The sequence below is a fragment of the Papilio xuthus genome, unplaced genomic scaffold (assembly GCF_000836235.2).
Source record: "Papilio xuthus unplaced genomic scaffold, Pxut_1.1 DF826949.1, whole genome shotgun sequence".
Classification (NCBI taxonomy): domain Eukaryota; kingdom Metazoa; phylum Arthropoda; class Insecta; order Lepidoptera; family Papilionidae; genus Papilio; species Papilio xuthus.
The window spans coordinates 4,865,704-4,881,014 of record NW_013531700.1 but is presented as its reverse complement, the minus strand read 5'-3'; the positions used below and the strand labels follow the sequence as shown (position 1 = coordinate 4,881,014).

The 15,311-nt window shown below is 33.8% G+C and overlaps 1 protein-coding gene across 2 annotated transcripts in view; it reads right to left on the bottom strand.

Moving 5' to 3' along the window:
• The window catches only part of brat (tripartite motif-containing protein brain tumor), a 128,394-nt gene that overhangs the window by 48,828 nt on the left and 64,255 nt on the right, over window positions 1-15,311 (bottom strand). Inside the window, exon 4 of one of the 2 annotated variants that reach the window (XM_013316116.1) lies at window positions 420-495. The exons of the other annotated variant lie outside the window; for it this stretch is intronic. The gene's annotated coding sequence lies outside the window, so the exon portion shown is untranslated. The remainder of the gene's footprint in view (window positions 1-419; window positions 496-15,311) is intronic. 2 annotated transcript variants of the gene reach the window in all.

Below are 15,311 nucleotides of genomic sequence, written 5' to 3'. Positions count from 1 at the left end.
AGTACGCGTTAATATTAAATTCAACCAAAGTACAACTATCTAGAAATTTAGATATAAAAATTGTTTTAAATCAGTGTTCGTAAGTTACAGATTAAAGTAAGATTCAAATATGTCTGTATTGTTAGTTCAAAGCGCTTAAGATAAATTCGTCTTTACAATGTCTTATCTGTTATGCAACAAGTTACTTAATCTTTGAGACATGAATTTCATTACGTGTCCTTTCTATTTCATTAATCTATGACGTCCGTTGATTTTTGAATAACGAACGTTGAAGTTAAGTTTATGTACTCTTATTTTTCACTTTAATAAGACTGTGTTTGACTGTATTATGGCTGACAATTTTTTTTTTAACAATTACTACTTTGCAATCAAAAAGGGTAAGCAGAGATGTGTTTTGTATTCCTTAAGATAAAGCTTACCTTATTACTCATCATTGGCCGCGGTGGCCGTTCCTGAATGGGCCCGTTGTTTTTCTTTGTGAAATCCCCAACGTTCCTATAAACAAAGATTGTCATGTTGGACATTGTGGCACACCAAGACACATAACTTTATAATTATTATGTCTCTTAGGTTGATACTACATAAAAACAACTACACGGTAACTTTTAGATAATTTAGTACAAAAATGTGAACTTTGAGGCAGAATGTTCAGGTTTTTTTTAAGTTAAGGATGTAATAATTATGGCCAAAATAAAAACAATTGTATCCTATTTGTCTTTTAAGTAAGTGGCAGATTAATTCCATGAACTTTATATTTTTTAAAAAGCTAATCCGTTCCAAAAGTCAGACACGAAAACGTTATTATGAATAAAACAATTTATCAACGTCTTAATAAAAAAAGTCGTGATCTCACAGGACATTTGAACTGTATAATTATTTGCACAGACGGACAAATACTGAGTCATAATAACGGTCATAACATTAACTATTATGTAAACATTTTGTACTGTATTAAAACAAAATCACAGGTCACATAAATACTTCGCAAACAATTATGTACAAAACTGTAGTGTTGTGTAAATATATCGATATAAACAAATTTTATTGTATAAATATCGATATTATATTATCGATATTTAAAGATTCGTGACGTCTATGTTACTGGCAATAATATTTTATAGATTTATTATTTTTAAATTTTAGATCTCTTGTGTCGGAGGCAAAGACCCACTTTGGGTCGCTGTGCCAGCAGAGTAAGTATTATTTTTATAATTATAAAAGCATGCAAATATAGGGGTCTAGGCTCCGAATATGATTTCGTCCCATTCGGCGTGGAGACCCTTGGTCCGTGGAGTCCTAGCGCTTTAAGACTTTTTAAGGACATATCCAAAAAAATAATCGACATCACAAGGGACCGAAGAGCTAGCAGCTACCTCGGACAAAGAATTAGTTTAGCTATCCAAAGGGGGAACATTGCCAGTATCTTCAATACCTTGCCTAAAGGGACTCCTTTTAATAATATATTTTAGTAAATTATTCGTTTTTTAATATTTTATTTTATATCATAGATTTAAGACTATTCATTAGATTCTTTGTTAGTTTATTGTTGAAAATTGGATTAATGATAACATTTTATTGTCTACATTCATTATAAGGACACGTAATATTGTCTCTGGTTTTTTCAATGACTATGTAAGATGTTTAAGTCAAATCCAGTTAACAAGTATCGGGTACAACACTATTATATCTGTGCCCTTTTTTTAAATACGATAATTTTGTCTGTTCCCTTTTACTTTGTTGTATCGTGTACAATCATATTGCATATTGAATTGTATTACAAATCTTATATCTTACTAATATTATAAATGCGAATGTTTAGATGGATGGATGTTTGTTTGAAGGTATCTCTGGTTCGAATCCCGTCATGTACCAATGTGTTTTTCGATTGCCGATATACTTATGTTCATCTATCCGACGTTGTTACGGTGAAAGAAAACATCGTGATGCAGCCTGCACATATCTGAGAAGTAATTCAAAGATATGTGTGAAGTCAACCGACTCGCACTTGCTCAACGTGGACTATGGCCTAATCATCCTAAACTTAGGGTAGGCTCCGAGCCCCTCGGTGGGGACGTATAGTGAGCTGATGATGATGATCTCTGGAACTGCTGCTTGGATCTCAGTGAAATTAGGCATAGATGTAGAACATAGACTAGAAGAACACATAGACTACTAATTAAGTTTTCTTTTTAATTCCTTTCCTAATTGCGGAGTATCGTCCAACCGCTAGTAATCTATAATTTGTAATATTTGTGCCTATTCAAATTAAAAAGTAATCAGTGTTGTGCAATTTAGTTTTTTGTCTATTTATATATTGGTATGGAGATACGAAATAAATATTTTACGATTTGTCTGCAAATATGAAGACAATAAGTAAATGTTGTTAACCTTCGAAAGACTGGAATGGATGTTACACCTGCCATCATACGATATCTTTAGTGAAAATAAGTTCAGTTGATAATAACTACATTTTTTTTTATCTGCGGCTTTAATCGTATGGTTTCGTGCTTATACAGAATACATAAGAAATTTCTTAACAATTTTTAGTTCAATCTGATATGAGTTAATTCGTTATTAAATTAAATTCGGATTATTTTGAAGTTAGTAAATCTTATCTTACTATTATTATAAATGCGAATGTACGGATGGATGTTTATTTGAAGATATCTCCAGAACGGCTGAACGGATCTCGATGAAATTTGGCATACGTATAGAACACGCAGGAAGAACACATAGGCTTACTAATTATGATTTTTAATTTCGCGCGGACAGAGTCGCGGGCTACCGCAAGTCTACACATAAACTGCGGGCTAACATTGTGATATTCAATATTTGGCATCGATTTATACTACAGCCAGATATGCCTTTAGAAATGCGTCAATTTTATAGCAATAATTTTTATATCCTTTTATAACGACGGAGATATGGCTGACAGGCACCAGGGGGCGTAATTATCACAACAGCTGTTCGGACATTGGGTCACTTTCGCTGCAACTGTCTCACACGGTATACACTAACGACCTCCCCCGGCTTTACATAAATATTTTTTTTTCTGTTAAATCATCGTAGTTTTATATACTAGCAGATGTTTGTTAATCTTACTAATATTATAAATACAAATGTTTAGATGGATTGATATTTGTTAATATGTGTAGATATTCTTCACGATAATTCAGGATTCAAACTTACGACCTCCAGATCAATAATCCGTAGACTTAACCATTAAGTTATTGGTGATTCGATCCTACGAAATCCTTATTGAATTACTAGCTATCACCCGCGACTCCGTCCGTGCGGGATTAAAAAAAAAACTTAATTAGTAACTTATTTGTTGTTCTTAATTACATTCTGCATCTATGCAAAATTTAATCACGATCCATTCAGAAATTGTGGAGGTAATTTTAAAAAGATATTTTTAGGGTTCCGTACCTCGTAGGAAAAAAACGGAACCCTTATAGGATCACTTTGTTTCTCACATTCCAGGTCTCACGTTCTTACTTTTATTTTAAAACTGAAAAACGTCACTTTTTTGACATATATATAATCTTTCGTTATGGCCAGTGTTCTAAATAGGTTTTAATCTACACCATCCATCTAAACATTCGCATTTATATTAGACAGGCATATCCTTAGTCCCTCCTCGATGTGTAAATATTGAACGACAATGCGTTACAGGCAGACACAACGAAAAATTTTTTTTATTAATGAATACGTAGTATGCACAGATAAGCGACGTATTTTAAATTGCTAAGTGAATGTTAATGTGTTTTCCGTATTTCGTTGAGTTTTAATACATTTAATTTTGCAGACGTTCAGACTGCCGAGTGCCGGTTGATGTTTTCGGGGATTTGCGGTTTATCGATTTCGAATGAGATTGTTGTGAGATTTGATAAACCACATTCTCAAAAGAACATTTCTACTAAAGCAGGAGATGAGAATGAAATAAAATAAAATGTTTTTAAGATAATTTGCATTATTAATTTAATTTGATTGATTACTGGTTTTTTCATTTTAATAAATCTAAAATTTAATAGAATACCTAATGCTTTGTTATATCATAAGATGGCAAACGAGCGACTGGCCACCTGAAATCGTTGAAATAGCGAAGTGACCGTTACCCATAGACATACGCAATTGCATATGCGTAGCCTTTAATCGTCGGAGAGAATGCACAGAAAGAAAATGTTTTACCTCTCCATGCATCATCTCATCCGGAAAGTCCACTTTCACTTCCCATCCTTTCCTTATAAGAAAAAGGATGGGAAGGGAAAGAGGACTAAATTAGGCCTCCGGGACGCACACTCATCAGACGAAACGCGGAATTGCTTCCACTTCACGCCTGTCTTCTGTGTGGTCGTGGTATTTCACCGGTCGAGTCGGGCTAATGCTTATTTTGATTTGAATTTTTTTTTTTACTCTTTTTGCACAGACAACTTTCAATACATATTATAAATGTAAAATCCAAGAATATAAAAGTTTCTATTAGTGACATAACTTTATCTATATCCATGAATCTAGACGATAAAATTGAAATATCTGTATGTTATACCAAAAAAAAGATATTTAACAAACTTGATGTTTTTTTGTTGCTTATAATAAAAATTTAATTTTTAAAATTTTATGTTTCTCTCAGTCTGCAAATCCCCGTTTGTTTTTTAATAGTAATAATATCCGAAACGGATAGCTAATTTTGAAAGGAGTTCTATAGGAGTATCATAGACTCCTTTTTAATTTTTTTCTTTTTTTGAAAATTAAAAGTCGTGTGACTGCCAGTAATAAAATCTTTACTTCATATCGTAAATATTTTAAACACAGCTGTTCATATCCGTAGGTAACATAAGCCATATGTCCTAGGTGGTGCAGAATTTACAATAAATAAACAAAGATTGAACCGAGACCACGCTTCCTGTGCGAGAAAGAGACGACACGATCTGGGAAGTGCAACGACCTCACAGGATGCGAGGCTAAAGTCATGTTTATATTGCCCAGGTGAATGGAACACTGTCCAAAAATATTTCATCGCTTATTATTAATAAGGAAAAAAACTAATTTTAATAATAACTTTTTACGATATGAGATAATTTTAAATGATTCAAACACAATTAGATTTTTTTTAAATAGAACACTGTTTATTTAATTTTAAAATTACGAATTAATAATGATAAGTGTAGATTTCTTTTCGCGTCTTCTTAGGGTGAGTTTCCACTGTCGAAACACATGTTCAAAATCATACTGTTTTTTAAAACAGATTAAAAGGAATTACAAAATGTTTTGGCAATGAAAACTCACTATAATATCGATTAACATTACTTTAAATTGCTTTAGAGTTTTCAAATTAGTTTTGAAATAAAAGCTTTCCACTTTATAACATTGGCAAAGTTATCAAACTTTTTATCCATGTTTATACCGATCAAGTGTGAATTTAATAGAGTCAGTGACGTCATTGCTTGTCCACGCGTGGGACATTGAGGTAGGCCTAGCCCACGGGAAGCCAAGGGTCATCGTCCGGGTGAACGACCCGGGACATGACCTCCACATTTTTACGGCTTGCAAGTGACTCAACTGAAGTACCAACGGGACGATGTAACAGTTTTGAAGCATATGCGAATTAATTTTACACTTTTTTTTTGCATGTTTACGTCGAGCGTTGCGTGGAGCCACAATGGACAGTGTGTTAAATTTTGTGTAGGCGTAGTCACTACTCTGTGGCACAAAAGAATATTAGTGTCAAGTAAACTTAAATACAGCACTGTTAGGAAGAAAATCCGAATATATGACAGTGTATTGACGCAACACTAGCCTGACTAAAATGTCGACATTTATGTCACCTCACTATTCATTCTGACACTGGACATTGTAACGAAAGCACGTCATTCGCGTCAAAGGAATCTAATTAATAATGTCTAGAAGTACATAAACTGTTTTGGGAGACATATATATTTACATATATAGGAAGTTGAATTTATTTAAATGTGCGAAAAATAATAGCATCTTAAATTACTTGCAAAAAGGAATAACATGTCTTTAAAAACCCACTTTAAATCGCAACTAAATGCAGTCTCTACTGAAAACGTCGTGCATAAAACCATCCATCATAGACGTCAGAGCAATGCATATCTAACAGGTCACAAACTCCATTTCCTAGCAATATCCACAAGTCACCAAACTTCCTGTTAAAGACGAACACCTTTATCTTAACTCAAATGTTCCAGTTAGACATGTGGATAGACATGTGGACAGAAATGTCTACATTTTATATATGCAATCGATGTTGTTCTACTAATTAGATTTTAATAATAGTGTATAGTCTGTGCACAAGAAATCTTACTAATATTATCTTTATATATATAATTCTACTGTGAGTGTGTATGTCACTGAACTTCTCTCAAACGACTGGACCGATTTTGATGAAATTTTTTGTGTGTGTTCAAGGGGATCTGGGAATGGTTTAGATTCACAACTTTGTCCGCTGGACAATGTTTTATTAATTAATTTTTAATTTATTAGTAGTTGTTGATTTTGGAATGTTTTACATTGGATCCGACAGACGGCGCTACCATCGCAGTGTCAAATTTTAAATAATATTTGAATTAAAGACGTGTAGACAGGACAACGTCTGTCGGGTCCGCTAGTATACATATAAATGAGAATATTTGGATGGATGTCTGAAGGTGCCTTAATAACGGCTGTATGGATCCCCTTAAATGGATATCCCTTAAATTTGGCATAGATTTAAATTATATTTTGGATGAACATATCTACTAGCTACTGGTTAAGCTTTTTTAATAACGCGCGGACAATGTCGCGGGCGAAAGCTAGTATGGTAATTTATACGACAAATGCTCCTGAACTGTGTAATGATCATATCTTTTAAAAAGTCGTTTTGATGGAAAATGTTACGTCTTTGGTATCAACGAACAGCAAATATTTTGTGCATCTTTACTTTTTAATTTTAATATTATTCATAATAATATTATTAGTAATAAAATTGGATTGAAAATGTATTCAGTTTATTATTTTAATGTGAAAATTTTATATAACACTTGTTGGCAAGTCCTTCCGTTTAGTGTTGTCTTACGCGGCTATATATCGATGTCGGTAACACAAGCTGCATGTCGATATCGATTGCACAGCGGTTAGGATGTCGAGGTTAGCTTGGGGTAGGTCCTAAATTGATTTAATACTGCACGAATTAAATCAGTATATACATGATAGACTAGCCTTAAAAACATAATAAGTAACCTATGCGTTCTTTAAGAATATGTTTTACATCTGTGCCAAATTTAAGCTAGATCCGTTTAGCGGGAAATACCTACAAACAAACATCCATCTAAACATTCGCATTTATAGTAAGACTAGCGGACCCGACATACGTTGTCCTGTCTACACGTCTTTAATTTGAATAAATTAATATGAAGTTATTATTTGATGAAAATTGTGAATCTAAACCATTCCCAGATCCCCTTGAACACACACAAAAAATTTCATCAAAATCGGTCCAGTCGTTTGAGAGAAGTTCAGTGACATACACACTCACAGAAGAATTATATATATAAAGATATGTTGGTAATGAAAAGTAAAAAAAATACTACAAAATTTGTCGCATCACATTTAGAAAATTGTGGCATATTAGATAATACTGTTCGTTAAAGAGATAATTAAAAAAAAATCAGCTTTCAATTGTTTATTGCTGTCTTCTATGAAGTTTGTAATATATTTTTATGTATACTTTAGTAGCCATCGTTATAATATTTACACTTAAAGTATAAAATTCGCCTTTTATTTGCTTTTTCACAGTACGGCTTCTTTAACTGAAAAATATACTCGGTATTTCTTATTTTACAACACCGTGCGGAATTGAAATATGACTTTCATATATATAAATATATACAGTAATAAAAAATATAAATAGAACATTTCCTCACCTGTATTACAGGTAAGTTAAAAAACAAAACAGTAGCAAGTCTTGTACTTTAATTTGTTTACTTAACTATGACGTAACTAATCTTACTGATATTATAAATGCGAATGTTTAGATGTATGGCTTTTGTTATTAGATATCTCCAGAATGGTTAAACGAATCTCGTTCAGACATAGATGTATAACATAGTCTGGAAGAACACATAGGCTACTAGTTAATTTTTTTAAGACAGAGTCGCGGGCTATTGCTATTGTTTCAATAGTCCGATATTTTGCTACCACTAGAAATCAATTTTAATAATCTTTCTAATATTATAAATGCGAATGTTTGGATGTATGGATCTCGCTAAAATGACGAACACATAGGCTACTAATTAAGTTATTTTTAATATTACGCGGACGTAGTCGCGGACGACAGCTAGTATATTATACGTAGATATTATAATTTTATTTTCTTTAATACATGAATACGTAAGATATGAAGAATTAAGACATATTTATAAAGTCGTGTTATTATGCAATGAATTTAATGTTAGGAAAGGGTCAATTTTGCGCAATATCACGTAATAACGATTGCATGTATTCAAACTTGTATACAATGCGAGGTAATTAGTAGTACAGGTTACATTGGATGTCTCTGGCCTATTGCCAAATATGTTTGCAGGAAATAATTTCGTAGACCATTTCCGTTTGTTCATGCTTATAAATATAGCGTAAGACAGTTCAACGTAATAATGTATAGTTTCATGGAAATTAGGATAGAATACAGCTGTGGCCTGCAACTCTGTTTGCGCGAAATTAAAAAAAAAATAATTAGTAGAATATGTGCTCTTCCAGACTGTTCTACATCTATGCCAAATTTCAGCGAAATACTTGCAGTCGTTTAAAGAGACGTTCATGTACAGTCAGCTACATAATTACGTATACATTTAGAAGCTTCAAAAACTATTGTATTGTGTATTGGGATCAAAAATGTGCTATACACGTATGCGTCTATTACATGTTATTGATGAACTTCTGCATATGTATTTTTTAAGTAAAGAGTTTCTAAGAATTGTGAGAATATACATTTGCACCTGACTGTACTTTACATGCTTAAAGAAAATACACCTAACGGATCAGAGTGCAAATAGAAAATTTCTTGATAAATTAACAGTCGCCCCTCGAGTTTTTGGGGGATTTGAACCCCGATAGTATGTGCATAGGGAGGAATGTAAACAGGGAAACGCAGTCGCACCCGATCGATATGCCGGGGTAAACACGGCGGTCGCCATAGCAACGCGGCGGGAGACCGCCGCTTCCGCCCCCTCGGCGCCCGCCGAGACCGCCCCAACTAAGGTGGCTATGCATTTTAATCGTAAGATAAATAAAAAAAAAATATTCAGACTTATAAAGACGCTATTATTTCTAAAGAAATTCCAAGAATTATGTACACGACTTGTTACCCTATTGGTTAATTTTAATAATTTAAATAACTCATATCTTTAGCTAAGTCGAACATTCGTGATACCAAATAGGAGACGGAGAGGACCCAGACCGGTAGGTAGAGATAAAGGTCTTCTATATGGCACGGATCCTAGCATACTTCTCCCTTCCTTTCACATTCCGATAATTATAAAAACAAAGATAATATTTTTTTGCAGTCTTTGAAATTGACTGTAAAAACAAATGACGATATTTTACTAAGATTATCCTAGTTATATTAAAATCATGGTCACTGTGTGCATCCCTCGGGGGCGCTGTCCGCACCGCTTTGTGTTGTGACGCGGCCAATGGCGGTATTCCTTGTTTTCGATTCCCTACATTTGTTGCTTTTATTTCGCAATTATCAAAACATGCAACAGACAAGTTTTAAAACTGATATCACAGGCAATATATAAAAAAATCTAAGTTCACGGGAAGTACCCCGTAGGTTTTGATTCCCTTGCGAATGTCGAAAATTTGCGACATTAACGATTGTATCTTTTGATTGGGTTGGCTTAGAAGTTTTATTTTTTCACAGGATCTAGCGACCGCAGACCTGAACATTTGATATAAATTCCAGCTTGATACCTTCACGCGTTTTTGAGAAAAAGGATCTTGACAGACGGACGGACGGACAACAAAGTAATCCTATAAGGGATCCGTTTTTTCCTATGAGGTACGGAACCCTAAAAACGACTATCAACAAACAAAAAAAACTTTTTATTGTATAGGACTACATGTCTTTTTGTATGTAATATTATAATTAATGTTCTTCCAAACATCCATCCATCTAGAAATTGATTTTACGTTTATTAATGAACAAATACTAAGAACAAAGAACCGTCTTATCCGTCTAAATAGTCCAAATAATCTTTTATACATCAACTACCTCATTTCAGTTAAGGTAGACGTCCCTTAAACTTTTCTGTACTTACCTGAAACAAAAAAATATATGTTCAAAAATAAGACATCACAAAAGAGAAATAACAAAATTTTGTACGTTCCTTACAAAAGACGATCGCAAAAGCGATGGCTTCCTTTACTCCTTTTACTGTCGGTTAAAGTTTGTCAGGCATTGGCTTATTTCCAGACTTTGTTACATTGCATGAGTTTATTTTAGTTCACACACAACATCAGGATCTCTGATGACTAACATTTGCGACGGAACATGTAACATAAGACTTATCTACCTCATAGAAAAACAGATTTTTAGTTAGTCCATTTGTAAATCAGTAAAAGAGTTCCTAGTCTATGGATCATAGTCATTACTGAGATGATCTGTTCTGACAATTTAATTTTCACCTTAAATCTATGGTCAATTAATATGCTTATTACTTTTAAACATTATTAATAAGAATCCTTTGGCGCGAATGACGTGCTTTCGTTACAAAATCCAGTGTCAGAATGAATAGTGAGGGTACATAAACGTCGACATTTTAGTAAGGCTAGTGTTGTGTCAATACTCCGGCACAGTGCCGGATTTTCTTCCTAATAATACAAAATCGTTAATTTAATAAAGTCGTCACTTAGTGCACATTTCTAGTAGTAAATTTATTTTTTACTAAGGGTGTTTTTGATTAGTGACTGAGTATTGCAGTGTGAGAAGTAGTCATGAGTAAATCTTACTAATATTATAAATGCTAATGTTAAGATGGATGTTTGTTTGACGGTATCTTCAGACTGGCTAATATCATAGACTACATATAGTCTGGAGTAACATATAAGCATTGTTTTTTTTAATTCCACGCGGACGGATTCACGGCGGCCGCTAGTGAGTAATAAAACAAAGATATTGGGTAAATAAATTAAAATTTAACGGAAGAGTTTGGTTACAATCAGCTATTATAACAAAGGCTTTGTCTCCACAATGATTCGGGTTCAACCGCGGAGTACGAAGTGGAGAGTTAACGTTTAAAATTTGAGATTAAAAGTAATCCATCACGGGTAATGTTGTAATCAGTTTTCAACCATCCGGAAAACCAAACTTTAATTTCTATCTTTTCAACTGAGGTAACGGAATTTTATAACAATTTCTTTAACTCTTCTGTTATACAAGTGCATACTCATGTCAAGGCGATCGTTTTATTGTGGGTTTCTAGGACCAAAAACTCAGTTTAAAACATTTATGACGATATCTTTTAAACGGGGATTTTGGTCTCAGAAACCCACAGTTACACACATAAATCAATGCTATTATAAAAAAAACTGGTATTTTTAGACATTGTTAGTTAGAATCCTTTGGCCTTTCATTACAAAGTCAAATGTCAGAATGATTAGTGAGGGGACATAAACGTCAACATTTTAGTAAGGCTAGTGCTGCGCTACACCGGCACACTGTCGGATTTTCTTACTAACAGTTTGTATGTATGTTTGTATGAAAAGGGATGTATTAAAGGGATTGTACGCTCAGCTATTTATTGTTGTATAAAGTCTATTTTTTTTCAGGAAATAAATATATTTTCTTTATTTATTTTGAAAGTATGAAATTGTAAGTTACTATCATCTACACAATTGAATAACACGCGTACTTTTGTTATATATAGTACGAAATAAAATGATGAAATTATTAAATACTAGCGGACCCGACAGACGTTGTCCTGTCTACACGTCTTTAATTTGAATAAATTAATAAGAAGTTAATATTTGATGAAAATTGGGAATCTAAACCATTCCCAGATCCCCTTGAACACACACAAAAAGTTTCATCAAAATCGGTCCAGTCGTTTGAGAGAAGTTCAGTGACATACACACTCACAGAAGAATGATATATATAAAGATTATACGAGATATTGAATTAGGGAATGATATCAAACATTAATAATACTTCTGTCAGTTTCAATAATCGACATTGACTAGTGTTTCAGCTAATTAAATACTGATTGGATATTAAATAAACGATTTCTGTCGTAACAAAATCTATTTTAAACATCACACAAGCAAATTTGAAACTTATTACTTTTACTTTAGAGTTTATTTTATGTTTACTTATTATTAATAGATAATTTATGAACGTTCTTCGAGAAAATTCTTGTTAAGGCTATGTTTTATAAGGGTTTTATTTGGATGTACTTTTTTTAATTTAATAAAACGGTTTTTTGTTCAATTTACGTTCTTAAGCCACAGAACTGTGTTGTGGTTACATGGAAGTGGAAGCAATTCCGCGTTTCGTCTGATGAGTGTGCGTCCCGGAGGCCTAATCTAGTCCCCTTTCCCTTCCCACCCTTTTTCTTTTAAGGAAAGTATGGGAACTGGAAGTGGACTTTCCGGATGAGAGGATGCATGGAAAGGGAAGATTTTCTTACTGTGCATCCTCTCCTCCGTTGATGAAAGGTAGGCAACGCATATGCAGTTGCGTATGTCTATGGGCAAAGGTCACTTCGCTATTTCAACGATCTCAGGTAGCCGCTCGCTCGTTTGCCACCTTATGATAAAAAAAATATATAAAATAAAACTAGTCACCAACGAATTCTGAGTATGATAACCAAAAGTGCTCAGTTTGCTTCCTTAAACAATTTTCATCACTCGAATTCATCGAGATAAAAAACAACAATGTTCATTGAATTTGTGAACATTATAACGAGAAACATCCCCCCTTTATCGTAGTCTTCCGTACAATTAAACGCCTTAGAAGTACTTCTCCTTCCACTCAGAATATAACTTTCATTAGAGGCCGACAATAAAAGCCGTAGGTAACATCCACTTTGTCATTCAAACATCGCTCCTTTTCGTAATTGGATAAAATCCGTTGTGGAATCACGTTGAGAGGGCGTTAGCGTTTATTGGGGTGAATCGGATCATTCGATATTATTAGAAAAAGTAAAAATAGGTTTTGTAATTTACCTTAATTTAGAAATTCGTTTAGCAAGGCAGTTTTTATTCTGAGTGCTTCTAAGAAGTGAAGTGAAGGGTTGACTTCACACTTAGAATTTCTGCGCATACATTTGCAGGTGATATCACGATGTTTTCCTTCACCGTAAGAACGCCGGTTTAATATGTGTAAATCTAAAAGACATTAGTACAAGGGATTCGAACACAGGACTTGCAGATTACAAGTGGTAAACCCCTGAGCCACCGGTACTCTTAATCTTACTTATATTATAAATGCGAATTTTTGGATGGATGGATGGATGTACCTCCAGGACGGCACAACGGATCTTGATGAAATTTGGCATATATGTAGACCATAGTCTGGAAGAACACATAGGCTACTAATTAAGATTTTTTTTTAATCCGCGCGGACGGGGTCGCGGGCGACAGCTAGTATTTAATAAGTAAAATAGTATATTAATATTTAGTTAAATCAGATTATTTAGTTATAGTTAATCTAATTGCTTCCTTTCTGACGTAGGTGTCGTCAAGTTTGTGGATCCATTTCCCCAAGGCGTAGTAGGCAGTTAACACGTCACATAATTTGGTTAAGCCTACATCTTGCTGACATTTGAGGCACATCGCTCATATAGTTATCTTAAACGGTTTAAGTTCAGTTATTTGAACATCTTAACACGTTAAATGTTGATTTTCACGTACTAAATGGAATGTTGGCAGTGAACGTGTTAATACAATCTTACTAGTATAATAAATGCGAATGTTTAGATGGATGTTTGTGAGAAAGTATCTCCGGAACGTCTGAACGGATCTCGTTTTAATTTGTCATACATATAAAACACAGTTTGGAAGAACACACAGGCTATAGGCATAGGCTATAAAGTTTTTAATTCCGCGCGGAAGGAGTCGTGGGCGACAGCTAGTTATTGATAAATATAAAGTTCAATAAACAACGAATAAGTGGTTAAAATACCTTCAATTGTAAGATTGAGTTTCCATTGTTTTTTCATCCAGCTCTATCTGTTTGAAAAACAAAGATAAATTGTTACGGCAACAGTCACTATTTTAGTAAAATTAGGTGGCCGATATCTAGTTTTTAACCTTAGACTTATTATAAAAAATACTCGTAAATATTTACAATTGAATTTAGAACATTGGAAGGAAATAGCGAATCTATTTCAAGAGCATCAAGGTCGGACAATTGCGTTGAATTTGTAAGGAATGCAAATGCATGTTTGTGGAGCAACCGCGGTGGATGCCCTCACTTTGATATCTTCTTTCCAGTTTTATCTTCACCTTAAGGAAAAATTTAATATGGAGAAAGAAAAAAAAATTCCAATTTTAAACGTAGGTGCAAATAATATCGGATGATAAAAAAATTAATGGTTAAAGGTAGACAAGAACGCATAGATGGACTGTAAGAGGATAAGCATAGGGAGGGGGTAGATTCAGATATGACGACAGATAGTGCTGTATGGAGGAATAGTGTAATAAGTCGGCAGATTAAGAGTAGGAGGGTTGGCGCTCCGTAAGGATAAGGGAAGGAGGATGATGTTGATATTAAAACAGGCCACATGTAAATACAGGAAACCTTAACTCTTAAAGAATTAGAAGGAGATGACAATCTTACTAGTATAATGAATGCGAATGTTTAGATGGGTGGATGTTTGTTCCAATGTATCTCCATAACGGTTCAACAAATCTCGATTGAATTTGGCATAAATATAGAACATAGTCTGGAAGAACGCATAGGCTTACAGTTTGTTTTCTACGCGAATGAAGTCGCGGGTGACAGCTAGTATATTAATATAGGTAAACTTAATGTTATACAAATTAGTCAGGAATAAAGTATGAAATAAAATATTTAGTGACTTAGTAATAAAAGCCAAAGTGCGAACACAAAAATGTATGTCAGATCCCTACGGAATCCTACGTTGTCTGTTTCCACGCCAAGTTTTAAAAGTAATTGTCATATTGACGTCAACTTTATAAAAATACAAGCACGATTCACCTAATTATGGAGCAGTTACCTATTGCCCTTTTAAAAATGAACCAAAATAGTGATTAAAATAATATATAAACGGCTAAAACACCTACGTATG